Source organism: Anser brachyrhynchus (assembly GCF_964034855.1).
Source record: "Anser brachyrhynchus genome assembly, chromosome: 5".
NCBI lineage: Eukaryota > Metazoa > Chordata > Aves > Anseriformes > Anatidae > Anser > Anser brachyrhynchus.
Window position 1 is genome coordinate 19898064 of NC_137699.1, and position 15779 is coordinate 19913842.

The 15779-nt window shown below is 47.3% G+C and overlaps 1 protein-coding gene across 6 annotated transcripts in view; it reads right to left on the bottom strand.

The window, feature by feature from the left end:
- Positions 1-15779, bottom strand: part of TSPAN4 (tetraspanin 4) — a 407111-nt gene that overhangs the window by 387238 nt on the left and 4094 nt on the right. Inside the window, exon 1 of one of the 6 annotated variants that reach the window (XM_080593875.1) lies at positions 5467-5795. The exons of the other annotated variants lie outside the window; for them this stretch is intronic. The gene's annotated coding sequence lies outside the window, so the exon portion shown is untranslated. Of the gene's footprint in view, positions 1-5466; positions 5796-15779 lie in introns of those variants that run through there. 6 annotated transcript variants of the gene reach the window in all.

Genomic DNA, 15779 nt, shown 5'->3' on the forward strand with positions numbered 1-15779 from the left:
GAAATGCAAATTCCCAGCAGAAAAATACATTATTCACTTCCAGTGTGTGAATCAGGAAAGATTTGCATACGTTAGCAGACTGACTCAGAGGTGAGTTCAACTAATACCTATCGCATAAAAAATTAACTCTGTGACCCACCTGTTACACAATAGCAGCAAGTGACTGACATCACACGGCGAGAGAAATATTTTGACCTATCGCATAACACCCCAACACACAAGGCAGGATTTCGTTTTCTGTGCCAGCACACAAGTGTAACCTAGCAACAACCAGAGGCTGTAGCCTCTTTCAGGTACATCTGACCCCAATAAAGTGCTTCTTTTAGTCCCAAATCCCTAACAGGTTTGCCTAACGAAGTAGCAAATGAACAGCATTCCCTAGGAGATGAATTAAAGAGAGGAAGATATTCCAGTCGGTTACAGGTTTGGCCAATTTAGTTTTTCGTGCAGTGTTCTCCGGGTGCTTCTTCTCATCAGTACGTAACCAAAACCCTGCTTAGCTCCAGGAAGCTTTGCTGGAGCTTCACTTCAAGTCCAGGATTGTGATCCTGCTTCTTGCCTTGTTCCCTGCTCTCAGGATCCCAGGCTCCATCACCGTAGTCAAGGCCCTCCTTGCTTGCATGTAAGCTACTCCATAATTCAGATTTAAGCTTAGATGATTGAAAATTAGTTTTCAAAATGCACTACAAATGCAAATCAACTGGTGATGCACACACACAAGCCTGTCATCTGATTCGCGTTGCATTCATTGTGAAGGGCCAGGACCACACAGTTGGAAGATACAAGGTGCTCTGCAGAAAGCAACGTGAGCTAACCCAACCCCAAGGAAACATCATCCTGAGTCCCAATAGCTAGCTATCAGTTCAGAAACTGAAACAAAAGGCTGGGCATCTCTTCCAAAATGCTTGTTTAAAAGCATCCCAAACACCAAGTTACACCAACTAGTATATTTTCATTGTTCTAGCACAGTGGAATCTGAATAATTTAGATTAAGACGTACGAGCACTTTTTTTGAAGCACTTTAACAGGACACAATCAGACTAGAAGCAAGCAGGCGCATTAAGTGGAAGTCAGGCTGAACAAAGATAAAGCTTCGGCCCTCAATCCAGTGTTTTACTTGCAGCATTGGACACCACTTTAATGAGCACAAAGATGTATATGCTAATGCACAATGCCCTGTCCTCTGACCAGATAGATTGCCTGGGTTCCTCATAAGAAATTCTGCCCAAAAAAAAAGTACTTTAAGGCAAATGCTGTTGTTTTCTGCTTGCACTCTGACTAGATAAAAAATGAACACTGACATACACTTTCCTAACTATCCAGAGCTTAAGGCTGGTAGGAGAAATATTTTTCTACATACGTTCAGGGTAGCGTGGGACCGTGTTCATGCTTGAATGTATACCATTCCCTATTACACGGTTAACTGACAATCAGATACCTCCTTCCCTTCACAAAGGACAGGTCTTCAAGGGTCCTCATGTCTACTAGAGAGGCTTTGCACAACAACCAAACCCAGCACAGGGACTGCTTCTCCAGTTATATGCTGAAATGAAAGCATACACCTCTGAAAATTTAAAGGTCTTAAAAAAGGAAATGGTTGGTTTTCTTTAGGTATTTTTAGATTAGGAAAACAAGAATGACTGAAAAGCTTTATCTATTAACTAGAGTTCTGTTTTTTTCTAGACGTTAAATCCACCCCCCCCATCTATAGATGGGCACATGTCTTTGAGAGGCACCAGGAAATGACAATCACAAGCATAATAAAAGATCATCTGGTCTGAAAGGCTTGGGCGAGCTTTTTCCAAGTGTGCTGACTCAGTTCAGAAACTAAGCACTAGTAAGGCATTTCTACTGGAAAAGCAGTGAGTAAACCTACACAGATTAAAAAACACATTGTTGGTACTTACCAAAAAAGTGTCTGTAAGTCAAATGGGCAAGAAAAGTCTGTTACAAGGTCATCAGCACGCTATTTTTTTCCCCTAAATAAGTGGCGTAAGAAAAATAGATTTCACCTACATTAGTGGCTCTTCCATATGGGAATTTAATACCAAAATACTTTATTTAAAAAAAGTCAAACCTGCAATCTACTACAGTTTTTGGAAACCTCTCTCATCCAGACTTTGCATCAACCCATGCAGCATCCACAAGCATCAGGAGCAGAACCCCACCTCCTGTGAAGAGCCTGCTAATTTTTTTCATTCCATGTATTTGCAGACCCGTGTTAAAAACCAAAAATCTTCAGCTGAATAGCCATAACACAAGAGTTGTTCCCAGAGAGCATCAGCTAAAAATTTATATAAAATGAAAACCACACCAAAGATCAAAACCCAGCAGGTCAGCTCTGTGTGCCTCACACCAAAGGCTGGACTAAGAGCTCAGGAGACCCAGGCTCTGTGCCCAGCTGCAGGTACACCAGAGACGTCCCCTGCCTGCCTGTTTCCATTTGGAGTACGCGGTCCCGAAGTCAGGAGCTCTGCCTCAATGTTACAAGGACACCAGTAATCAGCAGGGCAAAGACTAATTCCTCCTTCTCTGTGCCTGCGATAGGAACATGCTGACACAAAACTGCAAGATATCAGTAACTGTAAATAATAGAGAAAATAGATAATTAAGGCAAATTAGATTTGGAAGAAAACATTGAAGGGAAGGAATAAAACAGCTCTCCATCAGCCGAGACATCACTTAGTCATGATGTGGAGTGCTCACACCTGCTCTGCCACAAACTCCCACAGCTCTGAAACGCACTGCAGCATCACCCTGACACCTCTCCTTCTGCCAAGCCTAAGCAGCATAACAGGATCACTTTGCCATTCAAGTTCCCATTTAGTTAATCCCTGTAACACCTTCAAATCTCTACTGCGCTTTCCATGCCAGGCTCCACGAAGCGCAGCAGCCCCGCGGGCCTGCCTCCACCGGCCCAGAGCAAAGTCCCGAGCTGCTCAACGCGAGGGCAGTCTTGCCACCAGACAGAGGTGGCCTGGGCTGCCGGCGTCCTTATTTATCGCTGTGCTTACACACTCACTTGGGCCTCACAACCATCATATTCTGCACACTGCTTCCAATGGTCCTTGTTCCCCCCACCGTGGTGTTTTCTCTCCTACAGGCCCCCATTACTGACACATGCTTCTTGGCCTTGCTACGTGAGGCAGACGCAAGGCAGGGCTCAGAGCCAAGGTGTTCAAGGGATGAGACTAGCAAGGACCTGGGAGGAAGTTCTCCATGGATGCTGTAGGTACAGGGAATCTGTAACACACACACACATTTGGAAAGCCTTTTGAAGTGCTGCTCTCTGCCCCTCCAGAGACGAGGTGGCCTTTGGAAACGTACCTCTGAACAACTTACTTGAAAATGCCAATTCAGCTCTTCGCTGAATAGGAACCCAGGTTACAGAAAATAAAAATCCTGTATTTACTCTGCTGTACCTTGACAGTCAACCTTCCCGGCTCCCTTTCTTTCACCCCCTCAGTGGTGGCTGCTTATCTGCATTGCATCCATGCAGCCCTGCCTAGTTCAGCTCCAGCCCCGTTACCGTGGGCTTGGCAGGTGATGCCAGGAATGTCATTGCTGTTGTCATAAACATTCCTTTTTGTGATGTGGTATTTTCAACCACCTAAACAAACAAGTTTATATTGCACCTTTCAACAGCCAAACCAGTCCTCTATTTGAAACCCAGTGGTGACAAGAACATCTAGCAGCATAACACCTCCTTCCCGATTACAGCTGCAGACAGCCACGTGGGTTGGTGCCAGTAAAGCATAAGCTTCTGTCTCCACAGAAATGAAATAACCTTTATAGGCTGAAAATGGAGGAGGAATAAGCCGAATCCACTGTCAGGTCTTGTAACTCGGATTAGTGCCTATGTGTGGTTCAAAGTTTCCAAGGTAAGCCAAGGGGCAGATTTTAAAAGTTCCTTTTGAGGCTGCAGTGCAATAGCTGGATTCATGCATTTCAGCCCCCCTCGTTCCAAAATTCCTGGGCTCTGTCTCACTTGCTCAGGCATCCTCTTCTGACCCTACAGTGTAGAGGTGACAGCGTTGTCACGATTCCCAGCTCCTATTCTCCTGCCACCAACCGCAAACCTCTGTCCTAGAACCAAACAGCCTGGACAAGTGCAGAGCTGCCCCACGTACCCAGAGCTGGGGCACTCATCCAAGCCAATCACCAGGGCTGGCTCTACAATTACCTCCTCACTGAGGGCACAACAGCTATTTGGCAGGGCCAGCAACGAACATGACACTCATCCACGTGCCACAGCAAAGTGCTGAAGTTCCGAGCAGAGCTCCAGTTTGTGTTTCTGCAAGCCTAAGCCTCCTGTAGTCAGTCCTACACACCCATCGCCAGGAGGCTGACCAGAATTTTACCTCTATACAGGGGGACGACTCTCGGCTCCCCCAGAACCGCCAAGCAGGCTGTTCTGCACAGCACAGCCAGGTGCGACCCTGCAGTTGATTTGCAGTGGTTATCCCACCCATTGAGTGCTGCCATCAAACCAACTCAGAAAAAAATATATATATTACTATCATTACTCAGTCTTGACACACCCACCTTCACTCTTCGTACTACGATGACCGCCAGAAATCTAGAAGTCACTTAATCCCATGCCCAGGGATAGTACCAGGCATGGCTCAGGAATGCATTACTCAGGAATGAGTAATACCCCGACCACCCCTAAAGCATACCAATGCCACCACAAACAAGGCAGGCTCAAACTCCTAGTCAATCCTTTCTCACTCATTTATGCAACATGAAGGCGTGGAAATTCGATAGCGAACAGCCCACAAGCAAGTGATGTGACCAAGCAATGTGTCCAGCAGCTGGCAAGTTCACCAATTCAATGACAAAACACCGGTCAGCATAATCAGGAACCTGCTCAAAGCAGCATCAGCAGGGAAGAGCTGCTGCCGTGGATGATCTGTTCTACCAGGTATTCCACCACAGTTCTCCCACCAGGCAAGTTAATAACAAGAAAAGCTACAATATGGATACCATCACCTGCGAACCACTGAGATGTCAGCTCCCCTAATTGGCTGGAAGATGAAGGGGTAGGAAAGAATGGGAGAACTACCCTACAGCAATAGACAATTGTTGTTTTTTCCCCTGGAATTAATTCCTTCATAGATTTATGCAATTATTTTTCTTCATGCAACAGATAAAAAGAATACTACCGATTAACCATCCAAACAAAAAGTGCTGGCTATTACAGCTGTGTTCTTTCCTTCTCTTTCAAAAGATATTAGCTGCAGTTCAGATACTTAAGCATATAAGTTCAGCCAGGCATGTTTAATGAAAGCTTTACCTTCTATCACAGCATTTTTAAAGCAGAAAATAGGCTGCCTTTTACCCTTCCAGCATCATAATGAAAAAGTAACTCCTTCCATGGAATTGAAGAAAATACTGTGGTTAGCAAAGCCTTGTTGAGAGACAGATTAATTATCTACTTGAATGTATATGCAAGAGTAAGCTTACCACTGCTGAAGGAGAGAAAAAAGCCAAGCAGTCAGGAAGAGGTAGTAGAGCTGCAGTGCTAACATCCTCCTCCCTTGGACCTTCTGCAGACTCAGTGCATGGTGCTCAGACACAGTGATCAAGTGAAGTCAGGCCAGGGGGATTTGCTTCCCTTGCACATGGCAAGGCAGGACCATTCACAACCCACAGTGCTGCCTTACCACACACTGCAGCCCCGCTCCATTTTCCAAGAGTGGGGAAGCCACGTTCTGAGTGGTCAACCCAGGCAGAAACAAAACAGCCTTCAGAGCAAGTCTAAACTACACTAAACTACAGCCTCAGAGGAGCACCAGCTTTCTAGGGACTAGATCTTGCCTGGAGCTTTGCATAGCCCAGAGACACCCAGTGGTTGAATCGTACATCACAATCACGTATAATTCATGGCAAGGCTAGGGAGAACATCCTCTCAGTTCATCTACTTACCAGAGTCTCAGATTGAGATGGCCCCCTGCTCACCTCCAGCTCTCAGGTGGGGGGTGGGAATGGATAGGGGGGTTTAGTGACAGACTTGGTTCTGAAATCGGTGACAACTGGCATTAAAGTTCAGAGAAAGTAGGAGTCTGACGGCACACCAAGCTTTATCTTGTACCTGTAGATGTCACCAGCATCCTCTGGCCCTTCCTGTGCCCTGCCCGCTCATGAAGTCCCTTCATGAGGGCTCTGCCTTACTGTCTCTGGCTGACGTTAGGTAACCATTATGATGGTAACCAACCATTATGATGTCTCTGGCTGACTTCAGGTAACCATCACCTGCAGTGTGAGATGGGGGCAAGTGCTGTGACGTGCTGAAGGTCAAGTAACAGCTAAGTGCTCCTTGTCGACCTGCCCTGGCCACTGCCATGGCTAGCAGCAGCAGCTACACTTCCTGGCTTGAAGCCAACTTAGTAATCCACAAAATGTGGTCAAGATGCATCTGCAAAACCAAACCGATATGCCCCTCTTCACATTATTAGCAGTACAGGACAGCCTTGGAACTAGAAAAACAAGCAGAAATAGAAAAGAGATCCAACTGGAAACAAGCTTTTAAGAGCCCAACAAAAGTATAAGCAGAATTTCCTTTAACCCAAGTAGCAACAAAGGAGCAGAAGGTAGTGTGCACAGTGGGTGTCCCACGCTTTGCACGGGCTCTCCAATATTAGGTTCGACTCCATCTGACTCAGCTTCAGGCACTCCTGTAAAATACCCAGGTTGGGCAGATCGTAGCAGTCAGCTTCCTCCATGGTCAACGGAGAGAGGGATGGACACCTCCTCCCACCAAGATGCAAGTCATCGTCCAGGCACAGACACCTTCCCAGCTCCTATTTCAGACCTTCCAGTTAAGTGGCATGAATCCAAGCCAAAGTATATTAGGAGCAGCTGGATTAGACACAGCCAACTAAGCAGGATCAACATTATGCTCCCTTACTTGGCCTGCACTGTTGTTAAATCTGAATAGCGAGGCTCAATCCAGATGAAAGTGAAATGGCGAAAGCACAGTAATCTCCAGAGGGATGCAGAAATGCATATTTTAAGCTTCTTTGTGGCTCCTTATGGAGAACAGCAGGGCAAACTTTGTTTACAACCCATGCCACATGCACAAAGACAAATGCAGTCTTCAGCCAAGTTCCAGCACAGAAAACTCTGCTTTATCTTGAATTGAATTGTCATTTTCGGAAGACTGTGCCTTTTGGAAATAGCAACTACACTGTTGCAAGGGACAAACATCAGGAAAAAAAACAATAGGTCAAGTACATGAATAGCTGACCTTACCGTGATCATTCTCCCAGAGACTTTGGGGTAGTTTCAGTCCCTGCCAAAAGGCTCAGAAATGCATCGGTAACCCAGAAACACTATGGTGACTTTCTTATGTTCATCCAAGTATCAGCTCAAACAGTCAGAGGAAACAAGGAAGGCACTCAACAGGAGACAGGTTAGTCAAGTGGATGCAACATGGCAAAAAAAAAAAGTAGACTCAAGCCTGTCATGGTTTTGGCTGGGACAGTGTGAGCCTCTATGAAGAAGATTGACTCTGTCCCAGCCAAAACCATGACAGAGCCACAGCTCTTTCACTTCCTTGCTAGGGAACTCACACTTTCTGCCTCACATCCCATAAAATAAGCTCGCTCTTCCTCCCAAAAAAGTTGGCCAACAGGTGAACGCTTCTGATAACCAGAGGGTGTTCCCAGAACACAAGCAGGTCACGGCACACTGCTGACAAAGAAAGCAGTATGAGGGGATCTCACACCCCAACTCCCCCTACCCTAGTGCACGTTCCTCTGAGCGGGAGTGAGGGAAACATTTCAAGTACTGCAGAAGACTTAAAACCAGAGCAGCTGTATAAACCCCAGCAAAACAGTGAACAGGCAGTGCTGATCGCTGACAACAGCACAAGACTTCAGGATGAAAGTAGGGAGCATAATCAAGAAGCTTGCAACACTCGACGTCTTCCCTCAAGCAGAAGGTGGCATTCAAGGATCCTACTAACCCTCTTCAACCACTCTTCTGCTCTTCTATCAGAATTAGAAAATAGAAAGAAGAAACTGGCAGGGGGCCAAGCTAGGTTAAGTGCTGCCCCTGCTCCCTGCTGCTCAGTGCCCCAGCTTCTCTGAATTTGCCTCTCTCCTTCAGCCCTACCCCTGCCATCACCTTTCAGCAATCCCACAGCTCAAAGCTGAGGCACTTGCTCCGCATCTCAGAGATGCCATGTTCATCTTCATCGGTGACATAAAAGCAGCAAAAAATTAAGAGGGCAGGTTCCTTTTCCCTCCTTCCTCCTGCATTCATTAGAGCCTCATCTTTTTCTCCGCAAAGCTTTTAAAAAGGAAGAAAGAAAAACAGATCTGAAATGAAATGGGAGGGGTGTAAAAAGCGTCTGGAACAAAATACCATATGTGCAATCCCTCTTCTCCTGTGCCACGAACTGCAAAGGAAAACAGCACCTTCCCGAGCAGAAGCCTGCTAGGGGCTGTCTAACAGCTAACGGCTGCCTGAAGTGATTGGGGGTGAAGGGGACGGGGAAAAGGAGGTGGGAAAAAAAATAAAAGTCACGCTGTCCACAGCTGGGAGAAAAGACCGTTTCAGGGACCGTGTGTAGGGAGGCTGCAGAAGGGACAGCCTCGCGGCCCCCCTGCCCAGCCGGCTCCGGCCTGCCCAGGAGCAGCGCCCAGCACGCAGGGAGGGCCGGCCTGGCTCTCAGCGCCACGCGGCCCTACACACGGGATTGCACGGCTGCTTTCCTTACAGGTCCTGAGGGGCTCGGTTATTTTCGTTGGTGTAAGCTGAGAGGGAGAGCCGGTCCGATCCACTCGGCAGCAGCACGACACCACGAAGGCAGCTTTACACGCGTACATCATGTAGTCGTACAGCACCATACACATTACACACGCACTCAGAAGTTTTTCACGACACCCACCGCTTCTGTCGATAAACTGTACCACCTACAGTCAAACTCTTCAGCCCTCAACTCCCATCATCCCTGCACCCCTACATCCATCCAAGCAAAACCCTGCTTGGCTTCCTTCACGGCTCCCAGCTCCCCGTTACCTCATATTTCCACAGCAGCCCGCCCTGCCGAGGCATGAGAGGATCTTCCCACCCTGCTGCCATCACCTCCTCGCTACACCCGTCCCAGCCCTGCCCAAGCGGCCCAGTACCAGACCCATCACACGCCAGGCATGCCGACACTTCAGACAAAACGTATAAACCATATTAACACCTCTCCCTTACACCCTAGCTCTCCCAGCCAGGGCTCCGAAACCAGACACTTGACTTGTTCGCTGACATCCACGTAGCTGACCAAATGCTTAGCCCCACTACAGTGCCAATCATGTTAGTTTTCAGATGTTTCAAAGCAAAACTATAAGTTCTCAATTCAAAAAACAACAAAAAAAAGCATCACCACAGCCTTCAGTGACTGCTAAAATCATCAGTGTATCAGCTGTACGAGTAACATACCGGAGAGGATTTTCTGGGACTTTTTATTATTACTATTATATCTGCAGAAGGCAAGCCAAGAAAAAAAAAAGAAACAAACAGAACCAAGCCCTGAATCCGAGCAAGCTCTCTACAAGCAAATGCAGACACGTTTCCAGGCTGGCAGAACACTGTGCTGAAATTAAGTAATGCGGATTCTGATGGAAACACAATTTTTCAGACCCAGTATGAAATCTGTGAAGCGTGTCACTGAATACAAGCTTCCATAGGCTGTACAGCAGCACCTAAATATTTGTCTTACTGCCGTTCATCCATGGCTGGCACACATTCAAAGACTGCAAAGACAAAGCCAAGCCAAAGCTCGGGCTGACTTTTCTACCTCCAATTTGCTCTGCGCTTTTCCCTCCAGGGATCTCGCATGGTTTGGTTTGGATTCCGTCCCAGCTCAGTCCCAAACAAAGAGATGTATCAAACAATTTCAATGCACCAACACCCTTGATTTTAAATTTAAGTATTTGAAATTACTTGGAATGCACATTTTTGACATTTCTGTACCATTCTGGACAACTTGAATCCAACCACTTTCCCTTAGGTGCTAGGACGTAGGGCAACTGGATGGAGCAAATAATAGAAGAGCAATTGCAGCAAGACAGACTCCCCCAGAAAGGAAGCTGTTGGGTGAAGTACCACCTTCCCATGAGAAACAAAGTCTTCATCGCTAGTTATTCAAAGTTTGGTTGTACCAAGCGCTATCCACCGAGATGCAGGACCTGAGCCAGCAGCATAAAGGAAACTTGAGAGGCAAATACAACCTTGTTCTGATTTCTCCCCTTTCTCTGGGGGCAGACAGGGGGACAACAAGCTGGCAACTGCCTTGAGAATGGAGAGGAAATATGCAGGGTCAGAGCCAACTATAACTTACACAAAAGCCTACCCAACAGAAATAGCCACTAGCAGGCAGTTTATAGCTATATGTATATATATATACACACACACACACACTAAGGAAATACCATGAGGAGAGGTCATGAAAACCGTTTTTCCCCACTGTAACAAATAACTAAGGCAGTAGTAAAGCACAGCTGGCTCCTTCCATGGCAGCATTTGCCATCAGAACCAGCACTTCACACGGCAAATGGGGCTTCCAGTTGCCAAAAGCCACCGGGTGCAAAAGCAGCGTAACTTTGGATAAATTGCTGCAGAATGGAGCCAGCCTGCAGCAGGTAAACTGGCTGCATGAAGAAAAAGCCCTAGGGAAAGGGAAAAAAAGGAAGCCAAAAAAACTAGGCTTATTAAAATGTAAACTCTTTGATATAGAGAATCTTGCATGCTCCTGCACCAACCAAAACAATGCCATGCTGGCCCAGAACTGGTCTTCTTTCATAAGACAGAACAAAGGAACCTGAAACCTTTATTGTCTAGCAATGGCTCGCCATGGGTCCCATGAATAAAGCACTTGGCTGTAACCCAACAGCCACAAGGCTTATGACAGCTTTCTCAGGAACTTATGAGAATTTGACTTCTGTCCAGTAACTCCCTAAGGCTCCCAGAGGAATCCCCAAACAGCTTTTCAAGCCCTAGGAGCTGGACCAGCCGACAGCAAAGTAGACACCCAAAAGGCACTGCAATGACAATCCCGCAGCAGAGCAGGAATGCAGGCAAGCAATAAAACTGATGCTAAGCAGGTCCACAGAAAACTGGCCCTAACCATAATTTAAACAGTAGGGCGCTGCCAAAATGAAATGGTCATTTACTGTCAGAGAGAGCAAACAAACAAAATCCCAGCAGAACAGTAAGAGATCGCAGAAGACTTTCAGAAAACAAATGATTCACAAACCTACCGCTGCATCTAGATGAGGAAATCTCTTCTACTTCTGAGCTTGCACCACATGGATCTTTTTGTCCTCACCTCTAGCAGTGGAGCAGGATCTTCAGGGCAGTTCTTGCTTTTTAGCATAGAGGCATCTTACTGTCCTTTCTCCAAGGAAGCAGTTTTCTTGCGTGTGCAAGAGAAGAGTCCTACTCCTCTCACAGTCCCTTTCCTCCAGATGCCCCGATTCACCCTAACAAAGGCAGGATGCCTAAGCAGCAGTAGCAGCACAGGGAGAGCCACAGCAGCCCAGCTCACTCCTACTGTGGCTGAAGCCAGGAGTGCTTGGAAGAGGCCTCTGAACTGGCACTGCTTGACAGCAGGAAGCAAACACCTTCAGAGAGCAGCTGTGGCTCTCCTGTGCTCCCCAAACCATTCCTCCATCCACAAGGCAGCTGCACGCCGGCTGGGGAGGGGCAATGCTTTCACCCCCATACTATTTTGTTCTGCAGCTCCAAAAGGAGAACAGGATGGAAGGGAAAGTACATTTTAAGAAGATTGAGCATCCCTTCTCTAAACTGACCCCACGTACCAGGGATGTAGCTCAAGGAAGCACAAAAACACATCCCCTTTGCACAAATGCACATACATGCAGATATACCTCTGGCCCAGACGCAGACAGGTGGCATCCTTTGTGCAACGCCACCCAAGGCTGACATTCACCAACAGTAAAGCACTGCCCTATTCAGTTGTTACAGAGCCAAGCAGAACTGCACACAGGTTTGTTTTCAGGGGTTTCTCTCAGTGCAAACACACAAAGCTCTCTCATGAAATACAGCACTTTCTTAACATTAAGCTTTTCACCTTCTTACTGAGAACAGCAAATGCCATAAATGAAGCAAAGAAGATGTAGCTTGGCGAGACCATACAGGCAGCCCGCAAGAAGAGGCTGGGTATGGGGATGCTGCTGTGGAAGAGAACCCAAGTCCATTTGCTCAGCATGCCACTCATCAGGCCAAGAACATGTAAAGGTGAAAGATGTCTTTGTTTTTACCTTTTCACACCTACTTTGGAGAGAGTCAATTTAAGGAATCAGAATGATTTAGGAGGGGAGAGGGCTTGGGTACTTGTCCTCAAAATCTTCTAAGGAAAACAGAGAAAACTGTTCTCCAGATAGCTTTAAGGATTCTCTTATGTACATCCCTTCAGACTGAAAGTAAGTACAATTTTAGATCAGGCAGGGATTTGAAGGCAAGCTGCAAACAAAATTGCAACCTGACATAAGTAAAGGAACAGCAAGATCAACTGAGGAACACAAAACCCCAACCAAAACCATCAGTCCCCGGCCACAGCTCCAGCAGCCTATTGTTCCGAGAAGACGTATCAATCACTACAGACAGCCCTCTCTGATCAGGTCATATGATTGAAGGCTTTACTTTATTATTCCCTCACACCACCAGCAGCAAGCACAGCAGCAGCAGCATGTCAGACCAGACAAAGGAGCTGCTGCCCTTCAGAACAGGCTCCTGAATTACAGCTCCCTGATGCACACGCGGGTGCGATTTAGCTGTGCACAGAGGCAATGCCACGTGTGCAATTACTTATTAGTTTTAAGGAGGCAACACACCTCAACCAGGACATTCACAAGTCAGCTTGGTCTTGCATCTTGCATTTATTCAAGCTTTTTGACTATTTGCCCCACTACGCTACAGCATACCCAAGCACCGTACGCGTGCTGAAGAGCACGAGAGCTGCTGGCTGGGGACGAGATGCTGGAGAACTCCACAAAAGCTAGCTCTCTGCTCAGTCCCAACTCCAACACATTGCTTCACAGCATGCAGGCCTCAGGGCATCTCTGCAGCAAGCTGGAGACCCTCCCTAATCCTTCTGGTCCTAGTGCAGCTACACCCCCTGCTCCCCAGCCCTCTGCTACTCCCGCGACGCTGCACTGTGATTAAAATGCTGGGACTGGCTCTTGAACGAAAAAGAAAACCACACGCAAGCAAAACAGTTTCAAAATCCATATTCATAAAGAATGCTACAGCAATGTAAAGGCTTCTCCCCCTTTACCCGCTGAAAAGTAAGAGTCCTCGGCCTTTCACACAGAATATGCAGTAATTTCTTTCCTTCCTGCAGAGCAGCCACAGTGCACGTATCTACCACCACATTACCTCAACACTTCTTGAAGGAAAAAAAAAAACACCATTACTCAAACAAAAAGAAATTCACTCACATGAACTGCATCGCTTCTGCAAAATTTCATTTGAGAATCCGCAGTTCGAGTGCAGGACCCCCGTGGTTACCAGCTCTGCAGTGTGATAGCTTCAGCACCCCGCGAGATGAAGCACGGCACCCTAACGCAGCCTTAGGTGGCACGAATCCCGAATCTTCGGCTTCACCACCCGAAGGACACACCAAGCGCCGTACTTAATCCGATCAGAGGCACGAAAGCAGCGCTTCTTAATATTCTGCAGAACATTTGGCTGGTTTTAATTTCAAAAGGAGCAGCTCAACAACCAAAGCACAACGACGGGTGCACGGCAGCCCACTCACCTGAGCGGTAGCGTCACATCCTCTGCAGCAGCCCCATCTCCCTCCCCACGTCCACGCTGGGAGGTCTGCGGCTCTGCATGCCAACAGGGACTTCCTTGGGAATAATCATCTGTCACCACAAGGCAGCACACGGCGGGGGCAGCTCTAGAGCTGCTTCGGGACACCCAGCTTGCACATAGCACTTTAACCCAGACACAGCAGGCTGATGCGCCCAAGCGGGTGGTTTTAATCAGAGGAGCTGTGGTCCCATCCCTAGGCAGGCACTTCTGAAACAAGGCTACAGTCACAGCCTTTCATAACATAACACACAACTTGAAAGCGAGAGCACGGCAGTAATGCCGCCTTAAGTAACCGCCACAGGCCACCATCAGAGACGAGGTACCTGGCGAGAGGGATCTGCTCCAGCTCCTGGCCATCCCTTATTCCTGCTCCCACCAAGGCTTGCACGATGCAAGACAGGCTAGCAGACAGACAGAGGGAAAAAGCCAAGCAGCAAATTTAAATACAGACATCAGCATCCCCAAAAGGCCCAGAGGACAGCCCTCAGCAGAGCCTGCTCTTCTGTTGTTCGTTCCAAAACATCCGTCAGCACTGATGGGAGCCTCAGTGATGAGGCTTAGAAAACCCCCCATTCCTCTTCATGAGGGTTCAGGGCCTCACAGATGCCAGGGTAACCTGCTAAAAGGGAACTGCTTTGCTGCAGTCTCTCTAAATAAGAGATGGTTGGCAGAGAACCTGCTTGTACACCCAGAGAAAGAAGTTCCCAGCCAAATTTGAGAAGAACATCAGAGAAGAGGGCACCCACGAGCTCAACAGGAAGGCACATATTGCTTTCACCACGCGAGCACAACATCCCAGAGCTTCTTCCTTCACACGTTAACACTTGACATGCCCTCACCTCGACTTCGCAGTCTGTCCTTTGCTCTGGAAGGAAAGATTGTGCAGAAATGAAAAGCATTATCCCAAGAAAGGGGATTATTTTGTCATCTGAGGACACTTGCAGGGAAGAGCAGATCTGATGGGCAGCTCCTGTGATCTTTCTGATTAAAGTGCTGCCTCAGGATATTACCTCCCCCCAACAAGAAGCACTCAATTAGGCCGTGATATATGCACGTAACACAGGCATTTTCTTACAAAGTATGTCAATCCAAGGTTGGCAAGGGTGACACTTTTAGCATGATGCGACCTTGTTGAGAACAACCATGACCACTAAAACCAGTCCTAAACCAGTTAAATACCAGCCTCTGAGGAAGCATCCGTCCTCCTCTAACCCAACTGCGTTCTTACCAGGAAGAAAGAGGGAGGCGGGGGGGCTATGGATGGCAAGACATTTCTTAGAAGGGCTATCTTACCTTTTCAATATTCATTTTACACATACGTACATTAGATACTCACATATATATATGCACACACCCCTACAATGACACCCACCCACCAACTTCAGCAACATCTACAGATAGAAGAGCTTATTAGGCAGCCTCTAAGGCATGCCATGTAGATCCTTAAGGATATTTCCCAAGTCTGTGCATGCCACCGGGAGCCCCCAGCACCACCCCAGCACCCCGCTCCTGGCCAGTGACACTGAGCACTGCCTCTGCCCCCCTTCCCCAGTAACAGGCAGCGAGCCTCACATCCAACCCAAGGACACCTTAAATCACTTTATGGAATAGCATTTGCATTTTTGGATGCATCTATGGGACTTCCTCGTACACTGTTTAGCAGAGACATCTGTTACTCAATATATATGTTTCATACAAATCCCACCCTCCGAATCCTTTCCATCGGTTGTCAGTAATGAAGCTTTGTGTGCAAAACCAAGAGCATTCTGCCCCCATTAGGAAGCCAATTACAGCAGGAAAAACAAGCAATTAACAAGGTGTAAAATAAACATCCTGCCACCTGCCTTTTAATAGCAACCCCACTTCAAACAAGTCACGGTCTCAGCACAGCTTTCGGAATTGGCAACTGATATTATATATGTATTTATGCAGCAGCTGCT